Source organism: Balaenoptera musculus, chromosome 13 (genome assembly GCF_009873245.2).
Source record: "Balaenoptera musculus isolate JJ_BM4_2016_0621 chromosome 13, mBalMus1.pri.v3, whole genome shotgun sequence".
NCBI classification, from domain to species: domain Eukaryota; kingdom Metazoa; phylum Chordata; class Mammalia; order Artiodactyla; family Balaenopteridae; genus Balaenoptera; species Balaenoptera musculus.
Window position 1 is genome coordinate 56,080,838 of NC_045797.1, and position 16,978 is coordinate 56,097,815.

Sequence of the window (16,978 nt, forward strand, 5' to 3'; positions counted from 1 at the left end):
TGATAGAATGAATACCTATATTCCTTTCACTAGATTTACCAGTTACCACCACCTGCCGTATTTCCTTCACATCCTGTTCTCTACATTTTCTGTGTGTGCAGAAATGATGACATTTCACTTTCAGATATTTAGCAGGCATTTTGTAAAAGTTAAAAACTTCTACACAGGGGCTCCCCTGGTGGCGTAGTTGTTGAGAATCCGCCTGCCAATGCAGGGGACACGGGTTCGAGCCCTGGTCTGGGAAGATCCCACATGCCGTGGAGCAGCTGGGCCCGTGAGCCACAACTACTGAGCTTGCGCGTCTGGAGCCTGTGCTCCGCAACAAGAGAGGCCGCGATAATGAGAGGCCCGCGCACCGCGATGAAGAGTGGCCCCCGCTCGCCGCAACTAGAGAAAGCCCTCGCCCGGAAACGGGGACCCAACACAGCCATAAACAAACAAACAAACAAACAAAAAAACAAAAAAAACCAACTTCTACACAGCCACAACATCCTCATCACAGCTGAGAAATGATGAACAATTTTACAATATCATCTAACCTACATTCTAGATTCCAAGTTTCAAATTTCTCCACTTGTCTTCAAAATGTCTTTTATATTTGTGTGTGCGTGTGTTTGTGTGTGTTTTAAACCTAAGCGCTATGCAACGTATTGAGTTGTTATGTTGTTAGTGTCTTTTCATGATATTGACTTTTTTGAAGAGTCCAGGCAGGTTGTGTTGTAGAATGTCCTACAACTGGAGTTGTCAGATTGTGTGCTCATGGGATTCAGGTTAGACATTTTGGCGAGAATACTTCATTGGTGGTACTGTATTGCTTCTTGTTGCGTCATCTCGAGAGGTTCCTGATGTCGGGTTATATCACTGCCTTTAAATGCTGCTTGTGCATCTGAATCGCCTGGGGGAGCTTTTTTCTAATACAGATTCTTGGGCTTCGCACCTGGAGTTTCAGTTTCATTGGTCTGTGGTTTGCTCGGCACACTTGCATCGTTTAAAACTTCACAGGGATTCTGCTGGGTGGCCAGGTTGAAACCCATGGGGGCACAGCCTTCCAGCCTCGCTCTCTTTTGTGAATTAACACCGCCCATCCACGCCCTGTAAAGCCTCCCTTCCAAACCGACAGAACTGGAGCAGGGCTTCCTAATCCCCTGCCTCTTCATCAGCCCAACCTCCTCCCGCCTCCTGTGGGATCGCGAGAGATGACTCACCCCAGCCCCTTTGCGCTGGGACGCAGACTCAGGGGCTGGGATGGATCTTGCCCTCACTCTGGGGTATGGGTGGTGGTGGGTGTGACCGTGGGTGGGGCCCGTGTCAAGGAAACTGGAAGGACCTCTCCCTGGGGATGGGAGGGGCAGTGTGCTCCACCTACCCCTTGGGGTGAGAAGGAGGGAGCTTATGTGATCTGAGCCCCTGGATTTTCTTCCCACGGCTGGAGTGACATTTCTGGAAAGATCGGACTGACTTTGAAATTAGGAATTTGAAGATACTCAGCATTCCCTCTTCCTGTTGCAGCAGATTAGCCACCGACAATTCCCACACCCCCAACATTTGTGTACGCACACACACACACACACACACACACACACACAGGGCTGTGCCTGAGCTGAAGCAAAGCTGGGTTCTGGCCAGACGCCCCCACTGGCTGCTCCCAGCATCCTCCCCTCTCCTGCCTCTTCTCCCCACCGCCAAAGGGGTCTACACACACACACACACACACACACACACACACACAGACTCAATCAAGAGGTGCAGAGTGGAATGGCAGGGGAGGAGCTGCAGGGGGATGAAGGCGGGTGAAGACAGAATCCAGCAAGTGTGACAGTGTGCTTTAGGCCGAAAAATCCAGCTGGTCAACCGAGAGTTAAACCATCATGGTGGTAACAAAAGGCCGATGGCTGTGCTAGGCTAGTAGGCTAAGTCAGGCAGGATTCAGTGGCTGGCTGTGCCTCCCTGGGTACCTTGTACAGTAACCACTTGGAGGTCTCACGCTCAGGAGCGGAGCACACAAAGGTACAGTGAATAATTGAATGCGTGAGAAGCTGTGGTCCCAGGGAGCTGGGGACCCTTAGATGGGGACAGCAGACCAGACGGGTCTCAGCCTCGTCCCTGGAGCATCACTCTGTCTCCACCTGGAGGTTGTGACGAGTGCTGGCTGGCTGGAACCCGACTGGATCCTGGGAGAGAAACCACTTCTAATCCTCCTGAGGGTCAACAGTCTACCTGCTTGGGGCTTCTGACCTGGAAGCAGGAAGCCTCTCATGGGGTCGGGTTGGCTGGAGGTAGGCACATCTGGCTAGGCAAGGAGCCAGAGCCCCTGTGACGGAGGCCAAGGCCAGCTGCACAACACCCCTCACATGCATGGATGCCTTTGGAAATACCACATTCCAAAAAGAAACTTCAGAATACTCTACCTTGTCATGTATTCACATATATGCACTCACACGTGCACACACCATATACATGTACAAACGTGCACATATGAGTTAGGACTCAGGGCCAAGGCAGGTCTGGTCCCTACTCTGCTACTTACTAGCTGTGTAGCCTTGGGCAAGTTGCTTTACCTCTCTGGGCTACAGTTGCCTTCTCTGAGAGAGAGTGAAGTGAGGTGGTTTCTGAGAGCAGAGAATGTCAGAGGGGGATGAAAAGTAGGAATCATCTTCTTCCATCCCTTCATTTTACAGATGCACAATCAGACCAGAAGGAGTTCAGAGACTATGTCATCTACCCCTTCCTTAGACCACTGGGAGAAGTGAGGCCCAGATAGGGAAAGGAAGTGACTTGTCCTGGGGCACTTAAAAAAAAAAAAATCAATCAATTAATTAATTAATTTTTGGCTGCCTTGGGTCTTCGTTGCTGCACGCGGGCTTTTTCTAGTTGCGGCGCGTGGGCTTCTTATCGCGGTGGCTTCTCTTGTTGCGGAGCACAGGGTCTAGGCGTGCGGGCTTCAGTAGTTGTGGCACGTGGGCTTAGTAGTTGTGGCTTGCGGGCTCAGTAGTTGTGGCTTGCGGGCTTTGGAGCACAGGCTCAATAGTTGTGGTGCACGGGCTTAGTTGCTCCACAGCATGTGGGATCTTCCCGGACCAGGGCTTGAACCCGTGTCCCCTGCATTGGCAGGTGGATTCCAACTTCTCCAAAACCAAACTGGAGAGGAAGAAGATGGTGGGTAAGCAGTGAAGAAATGGGAACATACGCGGTGACAAAACCAGCATTGGTCATTCGGGGGTTGGAATGGCAGGAGGCATGAGACTGTGGGTGTTGGCAGGCTGTCTCTGCAGTTAGGAGACTACAGGAGAGAAGTTCTGTGTGTGTGTTTTGGGACACAGAGGCAGTGTTTGGTACGTACAGGTGCTAAGGGGTGTAATTGTGAGCTTGCACAAGTGGCTGATATTGATGTTTCAAATTGCTTGAGGTCAAAGTTTCAACCCTTTAATATAGTCTTGTCAATGACCTGAAAGAACTGAGTCCACATTTTGTGTTTTTGGTGGATTTTCAGCCTGAGACACGTAGCTCAAACAAGAAGGTTTAATCTAGAGGTTCCCTGAGTGGTTTCATGGAGTGTTAACTGTATTTCATGGAGTGGTTGGGGCAGGGTGGGGCAGCGGGATGTTTGGAAAATACTGGGGTTGACCAAGACCTTGAGGTTTCCTTACTAAGTGTAAGTCTTCTTAGAGCCTTAGAGCTTTGTGAGTCTCCAGGTGAGGGCCTTCTCTGCGGCATCCCTCAAGCTGCTGGACCATGAATCCTTTTCCTTGGGGCTTAGCATCTCAGGAAGCCAGAATTTTATGGACCACCGTTTAGGAAACATTGTTTGAGTCCTAGGCATTTTTTAAGTCATAAAAATAAAGAAAAAAAAGACCTTCTTATTTTTAGTATGAAAAACTTAACTCATGCCATTGATTTCAAGCAAAATTTAAAAAGACTGTATTCAAAGACGATGGTAAAGACTCTGCTAATTTTTTCAGCGATTCATAACATTTGTGATGAGACAGCATAGGACTTGTTCCTTGCGTTCTTCTGATTGAGCAGTTTTACGCTCGATGTCTGTTCTTTTATTTGACTTGGAAATTTAACATACATGTGTAACGTAAACTCTCAGGCTAGCACTTGTTCTGTTCTGCCCAAACAACTCAAGGACTTGAGCATGCCCTAACTCCAATCTTCCCTCCTGACCTGTATGCCATTGTTGTCCAACATCTTAGCTCTGTCTTATGTTTGGAAGCCCCCCAATTAGACATTACGAGTATTGTTTTATACATCAGTGTTTGTATAGATTTGTTCACATGCTAACAACTTAGCTTGCTTTCCTCATTCCTTCTTGCATTGCAGACATTAAAGTTTTCTTATTGAGGGTCTGTTGGTAACAAGCTGTGCTTTGTTTTGTCTACAGATTTCTTTAAATCACTTTATTCTTGAAGGATAGTTTTGTTTGGTATTAAATCGAGGTGGATGGTTATTATCTCCAAAGTTTATTTCCTTCATCTATTAGATGTGGACAGTAAATATCTTCCTTAATGACCACATCAGGAGGTTCTTGGGAGGACCATATGGCATAACAACTAAAAAGCTTTAAGCAATAAATGTCAGATGTTCTGTTTGTCCTGTGCTCCATAAGAAAACTTTGGAAGTTGTGTAAGACAGAGCTAACTTTCTCAGCAAACAGGCTCTTTGCCACATTGTCCTGCACAGTGTTTCTCAACCTTGTTTTCATTATTGTCCTTGTAAGGAGACTTCTTAGGTATTTTTTCCTAATTACTGCTCCGTCATAAAATTTACTACTACAGATATACTGCATATCTATTATGTACTGTATGTAAATCTGTGCTTTATACACAAGAAGAGCAAAGCTTTTTTTGCCCTGCCCCCCCACCCCCACCCCGCCCCGGTCCCTTCTTTGCTCCCTTTGGGGTCATATCACCTTCTTAGAGAATGCATGTCCTAGTGGCATTAGAAAATGAGCAGCATTTTCAAGCCACGGCATTGCCTAAGCGTGAAAGGATCAGGCTTTGGAACTGGATAGACCTGAGACTGAATTCCTGCTCTGGCACTGACTAGCTGCATGTGTCACATTGGGCAAGTTACTTAACTTCTCTTTTAGAGCTGAAATATGGTGACAGTAATTAAATGAGCATTTAGTATCAGACCTGTAATATAGTAACAGTTCAATAAATGTTAGTTATTAACTAACATTTCCAAATGAGTTTGCATTCCTTAACACTTTTCTTTTGTCATTTTATTATAAAAACAGCACACACATGTTTTTAACATATGTAGCATGAAGGAAAAATAAGTTATCGAATTCCATCTCTCCCCCTCTCCAGACCCAACCCCCCAGACTGTAAGGGAGACCTCACAGGAGGAAGAGCCCGTGGAGGTGCCTGGCTCAGTGGTCCAGTGGGAAGGAACTCTCCCTGAGGGGCCCAAGGGGGAACCCTGGGGCTGGGGAGGCAGACAGAGGTCCTGGCAGACAGGTTCTCAGGGCAGCTATGCAGAGGCCGCCACCAATGTCCAGCTACCTCTGAACACACTGGAGGAAGTTCCCCAAATGTCTGAAAGAAGTAGCCTGAAGACCTTTACCTTTCTCTAGGAGAGTGGTTCTCAAGATGTGGTCCCTGGCCTGGCAGCATCAGTATTACTGGAGAATTTATTAAAGCTTCAAATATTTGGGCCCCCACCCAGATCTACTGAATCAGAAACTCTGGGTTTGGAGCCCAATTTGTATTTTAACAAGCCCTCCAGGTAATTCTGAGTCCCTCTCAGGTTTGAGAACCATCGCTCTGGAACAAGTGTTCCCTCCCACAATGTCTCCTGAAGGGCAGGATTGCAAAAGGTTTGCTAAGGGAGGGGCTGGCTGAATCCCTCCTAAGGAGAAACAGGGGTTGGAAGTTTAGAAGGCTTTGAGCCAGAAGCCAACTGTGAATGCTTGAACATTCCTCTGAGACTTCTATTGCGGCTGGATTCTGTTCAAAAGGAGCTGTTACTTAGAGCTCAGTTTGGAGCTTGAACTGAACACAATCACTGACAGATATGTACAGGAGTGTGCCTGTGTGTTGAGAATCTTTTTCTGCAGACTATTATGTTTTCTTTCTACCTGAAACTAGAATGTCAAGGCCATGCCAATGTGTGGTTTAGGCAGAGAGTACATTGTATGTTTTGGCCCAAAGTGTTTCATGAACTCAAGGTTAATTTTGTGGTGGTCAACCTGACCCACTCAGAAGAATGTTCGAAGTTTATCTAAAGTTAAGGTAGTTGAGCCAATATTAGTTCCTCTGCTTTGTTGTTAAAAAAAAAAAAAATCAGTGGGATGTAAGCTGCTTTCCTTCCACCAACCCTTAAACCTTGGGGCAGAGAGAGTGGTCAGTGAGGAATTAGGCCAGGCTACACACAACAGGAAACCCCAAACGGCAGTGGCGTATACACATAAGGGTTTTATTTTCTCACACCAAAGAAGTCTGGTGGTAGGCAGTTCAAGGTCCATGGTTATCAAGATTCAGTCTCCTGGGACTTCCCTGGTGGTGCAGTGGTTAAGAATCCACCTGCCAATGCAGGGGACACGGGTTCGAGCCCTGGTCCGGGAAGATCCCACATGCTACGGAGCAACTAAGCCCGTGCGCCACAACAACTGAGGCTGCGCTCTAGAGCCCGTGAGCCACAACTACTGAGCCCGTGTGCCACAACTACTGAAGTCCGCGCTCCTAGAGCCCGTGCTCCGCAACAAGAGAAGCCACCCAATCAGAAGCCCACGCACCGCAACGGAGAGTAGCCCCCGCTCGCCGCAACTAGAGAAAGCCCGCGCGCAGCAACGAAGACCCAACGCAGCCAAAAATAAAATAAATAAATTTATATAAAAAAAGAGTCAGTCTCCTTTTTTATTTCTGCCCCGTCATCCTAGCTTGTGACTGCCATCCTCAGTGAAAGTCACCGCATTCCTAGAAAGCAGGACTGAGGAAGGCGGAAACAAAAGGGGGCCGGGGCAGCCTTCGCTGTGCCTCCCCGGAAGCCCCCACAGAACTATCTCTTACGTCTCATTGGCCAGAAAACTAGTTGCAAAGGTATCTGGGAAATGTAGTTTTATTTCCAAAGGCAATGATCCCAGCTGTAAATCAGAGTTCTGTTACTAAGAAGGAAAGTGGGCTGGATAGTGCGGTAAGCAGATAATAGCTTGTGCCCTATGTGAGACTGCTTCTATTGATGTACAGGATCTTCCAGGGGCTGAGGAGAGAGCACTTCATAAGGGCCGAGACTTGGCCACAGCCTTGAGATATCCTGAGACACAATCCTGTTTCCCAGCTTCTTGCCGGAGGGTGGAGAGGGGGCTCCCGTGCTGAGCTGTGCTCCAGGACCATCTCCATCCATCCCCAAGGGGCAAGTGCAGGGCTTTGGCCTCTCCCTCTCCTCATTCCCTGACAGCTTTGCACGCGATGTTTGCGTGCCCCCTTCCTCCATTTATGTATCCTGGGTCCTCACTCTTCTTCCTCTCTTTCTATTTGACAAATGAAGAAACTGAGGCTCAGGGAATGTAAGCAACCGTCCTGGCTGCAGAGCCACATTTTAGAACCGGATGTCTCAGGGTCTCCTATGTCATGATGAGTGCCAACGACCTTCTTGTACTCCATTTATCTCCTAGCTGAGCCTGATCCCTTAGAAAAAGCTGGGCTGGGAACTCTGCCAGGATTTCTGGGGAGCTTTTTTTTTTTTTTTTTTTTAAATTTATTTATTTATTTATGTATGGCTGTGTTGGGTCTTCGTTTCTGTGCGAGGGCCTTCCCCAGTTGCGGCAAGCGGGGGCCACTCTTCATTGCGGTACGCGGGCCTCTCACTATCGCGGCCTCTGTTGTTGCGGAGCAGGGGCTCCAGAGGCGCAGGCTCAGTAGCTGTGGCTCGCGGGCCTAGTCGCTCCGCGGCATGTGGGATCCTCCCAGACCAGGGCTCGAACCCGTGTCCCCTGCATTGGCAGGCAGATTCTCAACCACTGCGCCACCAGGGAAGCCCTCTGGGGAGCTTTAATGGAATAATGGTGCATCTGACAATAGGACAGTGTGTCCTTTTTTTGGAGGCGGTGGTGGAGAGGTTACAGTTAAATAAGTTCTTAGGGGGCAAAATGTTCGAGGGACCTGGATGGGGTAGATACAAGGGCAGAGGTGCTGAGATACCTTTAGCTTTGGGGAGGGGCTGTCTGAGAGGGCCCTTCTGACAATACTACTGAAGGGTAAAGTCATCATCAGCTCTTTCCAGCCCTATGTGGGCATCCTCTCTGGATCCTTTCCTCACTGGGAGGAAGGACTTTCATCCCACAGTTTGCTGGAGAGTGGTTTGGGAGAAATTTGGAGCCAAGTGGAAACTCTTGATCATAAGGATTTCATTTCCTGGTGACTTGAGTCTTTGGGCCTGGATACCGCTCAGAGTTTGAGCAATCAAAGCCTTGGGCCTTGAGGAAGACTCAATAGAATTTGGCTTTAAAAATTAGAATGTGTGACAATAGGGGAATGGTTAGATGAATTCAGGTATGAAAGACAGTGTGGTAATTAAAGAAAAATAGGGATATAGACATAAAAACATCTCTGAGATGTACTGTAAAGTGAAGGAAAGTTGTAGAATAAATTTAAACATACACGAGTAAAGAACCTTCTTCCAAATGCACATGTATGAAACTGTACTAAAAAGATGCTTTGGGATTCCCACAAACCAGTAAGTGCCCTGAGTCTCACAGGGTTGCTGTGAGTGTTAAATGAGATAATATACGAATGTGCTTTGCAAAAGTTAAAGTGGGAGACAAGTGTAAGGTGGAGGATATGAAACTATACTGTGCCATTACATTCTTGCCCTTGCTCCCAAACTGAATTTGGAATAAGGAAGAAAGGAGAAAACTGAGAGCTTGTTATAGGACAGACACTGTTCTCAGCGCTTCTCATGCATTGCTTGCATGTACTACAGCCCTACGAAGCAGGTATTATTATCATCCCCACGTCAGTTGAGGGACTAAAGAATTTTAAGGTAATTTCCACGGTCATTCAGCTAGCAAGTTGCAGTCAGAACTTGAACCCAGGTTCTGACACCAGAGTGCTGTTGTCGGTTGTGATAACATGTTGAAATACCTTATACATATGTATGTTTTTACCATACGCTTCTTGCAGCAGTTTTGAGGAAGCCAAGATTTAAACCTCCAAGAATGAGTATGTGAAACTGATTCTAAACACTACTGAGTACTTACAGGCTTGTGCCAGGCAAAGGAATAACAGGAGCTAACATTTTCTGAGCATTTGCTGTGTGCAAGACACTCTTCTAAGTGCTTTACAAGTATTAATTCAATGCACACACCTTAGGTAGGAGGTACTATTACCCCAGTTTAACAGTTGAGAAAAGTGCTGCACAGAGGGTTTAAATAACTTGCCCAATGCAAAGATGTTCGAAATCTGGTCTCCACCCTCAGAGCAATATGGGAGTAATAAATAATAAAACAGTACAGTAAATGCTGCAATATTATATTTACAAAGTTCTAAAGGTGCTCAGAGAGGACCAATCCCTGCAAGGAGAAGATGTGACATTTTGTGTGGGATCCTGGAAGGTGGAAGTGAGCGAGATTAGAGCAGGGGTGACTGCACGTGGAAGGCCCTGGGACTGAATCAGTGAGGCCCCCCAATCTAAAGTCCTGGGTCAGAACCGAGTCGGGTGCCTACTGCAGCGCCGGCAAAGAAACGTGGCACCCGCTGTCTGAGGCTGCTCTCCTGCAGATTCCCACGCTACAGAACCGCACATCCCGGCGGGGGCGGGGGCGGGGGCGGGACTCAGCTTCTGCTCCAGGCTCCTGCCACAAAGAGCCCCGCCTCACCTAGGACCACGTGATCGGCAAGGGGAAACCTGCGCTCCTGATAGGCTGAAATGGTAAGGGACCCTCTTGGAAGGTAGAGCGATGATTGGTGGATAGGATAAACATGTAAGGGGGCTATCAGGATTGGTTGCCGCCTTCTCCGCTGTGGGAGAGCCGGGCAGAGACGCTTCTCGTAGAGAATTTTTCGGGTAAAAATGTCTGGAGCCTTCTATTCCTGCTACAGACTCCTGTGGAGACTTCCCGCCAGGTGTGCGTCACTTTACATCTTTGGAAACCAGATGTCTCTTAAGAAAATTATCCAGTCGTTCTCCACGGTTGTTCCCGCGGTGAGCGCTGCTCCGTCAGCGGAGCTTCTGATTGGCTGCTGTGGGATGGGGCGGGCTAGACAGGAGCCCGGCTTCCCGGCGTTCTCTCCAGCCCAGGGAGGACGGCGCCCCCAGGTGGTTTTCTGGCGTTATTGCTACCCGAAGTCCGCTCTCGGCTTGCTTGGCTCCCAGAGCCAAAGCTTTTTGACCTAGAAAGAGAAAGACCTAGACTCGAACAGATAACCAGCTATGCTGGATGAGAGTGTGGGCTTTCAGGGCTGACTGCCTGTGCTCGGTTTCAGCGTTACACTTTAATCAGTTTCCTTTCTTTCCTGCCTGGGTGTCATCTATAAAATAGGTATAATAATAATAATACCTACCTCAGGGGATTGCTGTGAAGTTTCAATTAATATGCTTAAGGTTCCCACAGTGCCAGGCACATAATAGGTGCATAATGAACGATAGCTGGTGGAGATCTGTGAATGAGTTATGTGGAGTTTGAAAGACCAGCCATTATTTCCCAGATTACTCTCTTTCTGTGTCTCTATCTCTGTCTCTCTCAGTTTCCACATCTGTAAATGGGACTAACAGCAGCACCTGCTTAATGAAATTATGGATTAATTGAGATAATACTGGTAAAAATACCCAGTATACAGTAGTCCGTAAATGTTGGCTTCTATTATCATTTAACTGTTATGATTACTGTTTCCATTCTTCCTCCCCCAGGCAAAAGGTCACTTCAGCCCGAGTTGGCCCCTCCGAAAGAGGAATAGTAGTTTACTTTGCCTGGAATTAGAGTCTATAAATCTTTGACATTCAAATGTTTGAAGACCAGACTTGGAAAATCTCTACACCCCTGTCTTGCCCATCATTTCCGTCACTATTTTAGGCACTCTCTTCTTAAGCCCCAGCTGGTACCCGAGAAGAGCATAACATTATAATCATTAACTCCTTGGTGCATGATTTGTTTATTGGACTATCTTTTAAGTTGACCCTAGTGTTGAACAGTATTTTGAGGGCAGGGACCACAGAATGACATGTGCTGATGGGGTAAGATAAGGTGTCAGGGGTCTGAAGCACCTAAGTCAACATATACTCTAGGGTGGGCCTGTGACTGGGACCAGGGATGGTGAAGTGTGTGGTGGTGGTTGGGTGCAGGGCAGCCTGGAATCCTTGTGAGTCATGGGAAGAGCACTGGACTAAGACTCCGTGATTTGAACTCTGGATGTAACTTAATCTCTCTGGCTGTGACTTTGGACGAGCCACTTGTATTTTCTGAGGATTAGTTTCGTAGTTAGTAAGATAAAAATGTATTTTCTTGATTGGTGCCTGGCACATAACAAGCAATCTATAAATACTAGTAATTGTTGTTGTTATTATTGTTATAAATTCATCTTCAAAAATATGTTGAGGATTATGGGAAAATGCAGTCTATTAAGTTTTTGTATTCCAAGAATCATGGGTACCCGAGATCACCCAGTGAGCAGTTGGGACTTTGGCAAGGGTAGACCACCTTTCCTTTTCCACTTTCTATTTGTTATCTCCTCTTTTGTCTCTATTAAAAAAATCTATCTAGCAGGTGAAGTCACATAAGTGACCCAGTTTGATGAGGTCATCATAATTCCTTGGATGCCTCCCTCCCCTACTGTAAATCTGACCAGCTCCCATCATCTGCCCCAGATACTCCCTTCCCTTTTGGCCTATAAGATGGGGCTCTAGTTAGAGCTTAGGCCCTGTGCATGGTGACCTCCATGTACCTTGGCAGCCCCAGGACCCTGGAGGTCTTCTTGGGGTGAATGCCTTAGTAATGGGAAACCCAAAGGTTGAGGTGGTACTGCTGGGAGCAGGTGTGATGGGGGTGGGTGGGTAGGACAGTTGACATCCTCTCCAGTCGTCCTATTCCGCTCACTCTGGGGTGCTATATCTCTCCCATTCTGAAGATGTATGTAGAGCTATTTCTCAGTTAAAAATAAAAAAGAGGCAGAGTAGTGGAAAAATCTGGGGCTTTTGTGTTGGGCACAAAATTACATTTGAATCTAGTCCTTTACTGTGTGATCTCAGAGGAGTTGCTTATTTTCATAGTTTTCTTATTTATACAGTGAGAGATAATTGGAATACTACTAGCAACAAAAAGGAATGAAGTATTGACAAATGGAGTAACATGGATGAATCTCAAATTAATCATGCTGAGTGTAAGATGGCAGACAAAAAGAGTATACACCGTCTGGTCTTATTTATACAAAATTCTAGAAAATGCACACTAGTCTATAGCATCAGAAAGCAGACCAGTGGTTGTCTGGGGACAATGAACTGGAAACGGGTGGAGGGAGGATTACAAAGGGCACAAGGAAACTTTTGGAGGTGGTTTCACAGGTGTATACATATATCGAAACCTATTACATTGCATACTTTAAATAAGTGCAGTTTATTGTATGTCAGTTCCTCAATAAGCTTATCAGAATGGGGATAATAAAACCTATTCATAAATAGTTGTGTTGTTTTAATGAAAAAAACATGCTAAAGTGCCAGGAATTGCTAAAGCAATCAATAAAGGGCATTTTTATTCTCCCGCATTTTCACATATTTTAAAGAACAATATCAAAACATTAGCTTTAGCGTCATATATTTATCTGACAGGGCCTATAAGTGGGCACCAACAATTCAATTACAATTACAATTCAAGTAATACAGGGTATATTCAGGGTATATTTTCTTCCTGCTGTTTTGGGGATCATGGGTATATATATTATATAAGGATTAAATGAGACAATCATGAGAGGAACTTTGAGCAGTGCTGAGCATGTAGTAAACATTTAATATGTTTTGTTTTTTTTGACTACTATTAATCATTATTAAAGACTTGATGGATGGCACAGAGTGAGTGATCAGTAAATAATGGTGTAATTACAGTTATTTTGTTGCTATATTGGACAGACAGGAAAGACTTGCTAAAAGATCAAGGAAGTTAATTTCAAAAAAGGGTTTGCCTTTCCTGAGACTCCTTGATGGGGTTAGATTTTTGTATTTGATGACAAATTGTGACATGTACCATCTGGAAGAAGTTTGGTTAATGTCCTTTTCAGGAATATAATAACTCATCATGACTGTTAATAAGATAATATTGCAGGTTTTTGATGTGTTCACAGTGATCAGTGAGTTCAGATGGGAATAAATGGTCCCTAGTCCTAACAAAGTGGTACTAAAATTTGGGAGACATATCTTAGTGTCAGACGTAAGCAGCTCCTGAGAAACTTGTCAAAATGCAGATTTGTGAGGCCTACCCATAAAGATTCTGACTCGGTGATTCTAGGATGGGCTAGGAAGTTGTATTTTATTATGCATACCCAGTTGATTTTGATACAGGTATGCTGTAGACCATACTTTGTGAAGCACTCTCTAAGTCATTTGAGACCTTGGACAGCTCCTGGTGATGCTAGCTCAAGATTTTCAGGACGCAGGACAGCTCCCAGCATCTCTAGCCCCGTATACAGTGGGAAATGAACTTCAGTTCTCTATGGCAGCGGTCCCCAACCTTTTTGGTACCAGGGACCAGTTTCGTGGGAGACAATTTTCCCACCGACCGCGGGCGGGGGTGGTTCAGGCGGTAATGCGAGCGATGGGGAGCGGCAGACGAAGCTTTACTCACTTGACTGCTGCTCACCTCCTGCTGTGCGGCCTGGTTCCTAACAGGCCGTGGACCAGTACTGGTCCGTGGCCCGGGGGTTGGGGACCCCTGCTCTATGGGGCTTGCCCATTTTCCTAGAGAATTAAAAAGCCCAGGTCTCTTAAGACTGCACTTTGGGAAACTAAAAGTTCTGGTTCCTGGTAGCAAATAAGGAGAAGGGGTACCTGGTACACCCTGTAGCAGAAAATATTCTAAGTCCAGGGTGCTTAACTTGGGAACTTTGGGGCAATTGGGGCACAGGTAGTCTCCAGAGGATCTGAGACTTTCCTGGGCTTGTATGCAAAATTGTGAGGAAGATCGTGGACATATATTTTAGTGGGTGGGGAAATTAACTTTGTCTCCATCTGAGGATGGAAATATTCTGGATCAATGAATATTTGTACTTTTATATACAATTTATGTACTTTGATAGGCCTCTTAAAATTTGTGTCGGTGACTAGAGAATTTTATTTAAGTTCCTTCTGGTTATTCATGTACCTAACAACTATCTCTATCACTTCAACTATGACAACATCAATAAAAACAAGCATACGATCAATCCCTGAAGGCATCCAACTCTGACATTTCAAGTCATAACTTGAAGTACTCTCAAGTGTTGTGATGGAGGTCCATTAAGGTTGGTACAGAATTGGATAGATCTCATCTTGGCTAATCTGGAAACTTTACATTACTAAAATACTATCTTATTATAGGCCACAGTTAATGTGGGAAATGAGGTTGTTGGGTGATTAAGGAGTTTTTTTTCTATATATCATTTGATCTTTATGTGTTCTTATCCTTGATGGGTTTACAAGTAGACAAGTCAGTGGTTAAGGAGTGTTGAGTTAGCTACTATTTGCAGCAGGTCAGACTATTTCTGTAGACAAGGTGATGGCTATTAACAAAATTTCACTTAAAATACATCCCCAAAGGCAACCTTTAATAGTAAGCAAACCATCCCACATTCATCATCTGTGGCCTGTCTGATGGTAGTCTGTAGCTTAATATTCTAATATACATAATATATGTAAAGAGAAAGTCATTCTCTCAAAGGTATAGCTGATTTGAATGATCTGTCCTGAAAGCTGTTGTTTTTTGACTATGGAGAAGACTCTCTTGAGTCAGTGCCAATAAGACTTGAGCTACTCCCGTGGTAGAGAGGAGGGAGCGGAGCTATTAATATGCCCCTCAACTCTTCAGGAGACTAAGGGTATGCATTTGGGAGGCAGTTTGTGTCCATGACCCTGACCTTTTTCTTTCTGTGAGGAATAATGAGATAGAAATGATTGACTCAAGGCTCTTAGCAACTCAGCAAACCTTCTGAACTATCTGTGCTAATTTCAGAGTAAAGATAACCCAGATAGTTTCTATTCTTGGCTTCTGTGACACCAGCTTCTCATGTTTGATTCCCTCCCTCCAGTCTCCCTGGATGCTCCCTTTTAATCTCTTAACTGGCTCCGTCTTCTTCGCTTGACCTCCAGGCTCTTTCCTGGGTCCTCTTCTCTAGCTACCCTGTCTTCCTGGTGGATTTCATTTAGTCCCATTATGTTAATACCATCTATATGCAGATGACTCCCAAATGTTAGTCTCCAGTCTTGACCTTTCCTTGAGCTGCAGGCTCAAAAATCAAACTGCCTACTTGACGTCAGACTGCCTCCCTGACTTGGAGGTCTAAGAGGCATTTTAAATGTAATGGGCCCAAGCAGAACTCTTTATTCTCATCTTTTCCCTCTCCCTATGCTGTTCTTCTCCCGGTCTCTTCCTTGGAAAATGGCATCACCTTTTCCTAGTTTTTTAAGATAAAAACCTTGGGGTGGTTCCATTCTTTTCCTCACTTGTCCCATCCAGTTAATCAGTTCTATCTCCAAGATACATCTCCAGCATATTCACTTCTTTCCATTTGTACAACTATTACCTTCAGGTTAAACAATCAACATCTCTCATGTGGACTTAAAAAAAATTATTTATTTTATTTATTTATTTTTGGCTGCGTTGGGTCTTCATTGCTGTGCGCAGGCTTTCTCTAGTTGCGGCGAGTGGGGGCTACTCTTCGTTGTGGTGTGTGGGCTTCTCATTGTGGTGGCTTCTCTTATTGCGGAGCACGGGCTCTAGGCGTGCGGGCTTCAGTAGTTGTGGCACGCAGGCTCAGTAGTTGTGGCTCGCGGGCTCTAGAGTGCAGGATCAGTAGTTGTGACACATGGCTTAGTTGCTCCGTGGCATGTGGGATCTTCCCAGACCAGGGCTCGAACCCGTGTCCCCTGCATTAGGCAGGCGGATTCTTGACAACTGCGCCTCCAGGGAAGCCCTAGACTGTTTTAATGGTCTGTTAACTAGTCTCTCAGCTTCCATTTTTGTTCTACTCTAATCCTTTCTCCGAACAGCAGCCCAAATAAATGATAAATCGAATCATATCACCTCCCTTCTTAATACTCACCAATGACTTCTCATTGAATTTAGTATAAAATTCAGACTTCTTTCTTTTCATTGACATTAAGACCCTACATGATACCATCGTGTCCATCTCCCTAACTCACCTCCTTCTACTCTCTTGTTTTCTCTGCTCCAGCCACGTTGCCTTCTTTCAGTTCCTTAAATAAACCAAGTTTATCCCTACCTCAAAGCTTTTGCACTTATTTCTTCTGCCTGGAATGTTCATATTCAAGAACTTCACACGGCTGCCTCCTTCTCAATATCCAGGCTTAAGCTCCAATGTTATTTTCACGGAGAGAACATTTATTCGTGACAGAGAAATCATTCACTTATTTCTCCTTCAGTCACTATCTCTCTTGTCTCCTGGCTTCATTTTCTTAGTATTTATCATGTACTGGGTACAAATTTTATATGACAAATATTCAAACAAGCAAAAGAAGTGGTAATTTACTTGTTTTTAATAATAATCATAGTAAGCTAATTACTGTCACAGACAGCCTTAAATTTCAGTGGCTTGACACAATAAAGTTGGCTTCTTGTGCATGGCACAGTCCCCTGTAGGGTGGGAGATTATGGGAGTGGAGACTGGGAAAGGGGTGTCTGATCTACTTCATGTCCACTCTGATCTCTTCTGAGTGGTTGAAGACTTCTGTCTCTGCTGCCATCAGTCACTGAGGTTGTCATGCTTCTCTGTCATCTAGTCAGTCCATGCCGGTCATCCAGCATCCTTTTTGTCCAAGGCAAGTTGCCTCTTCT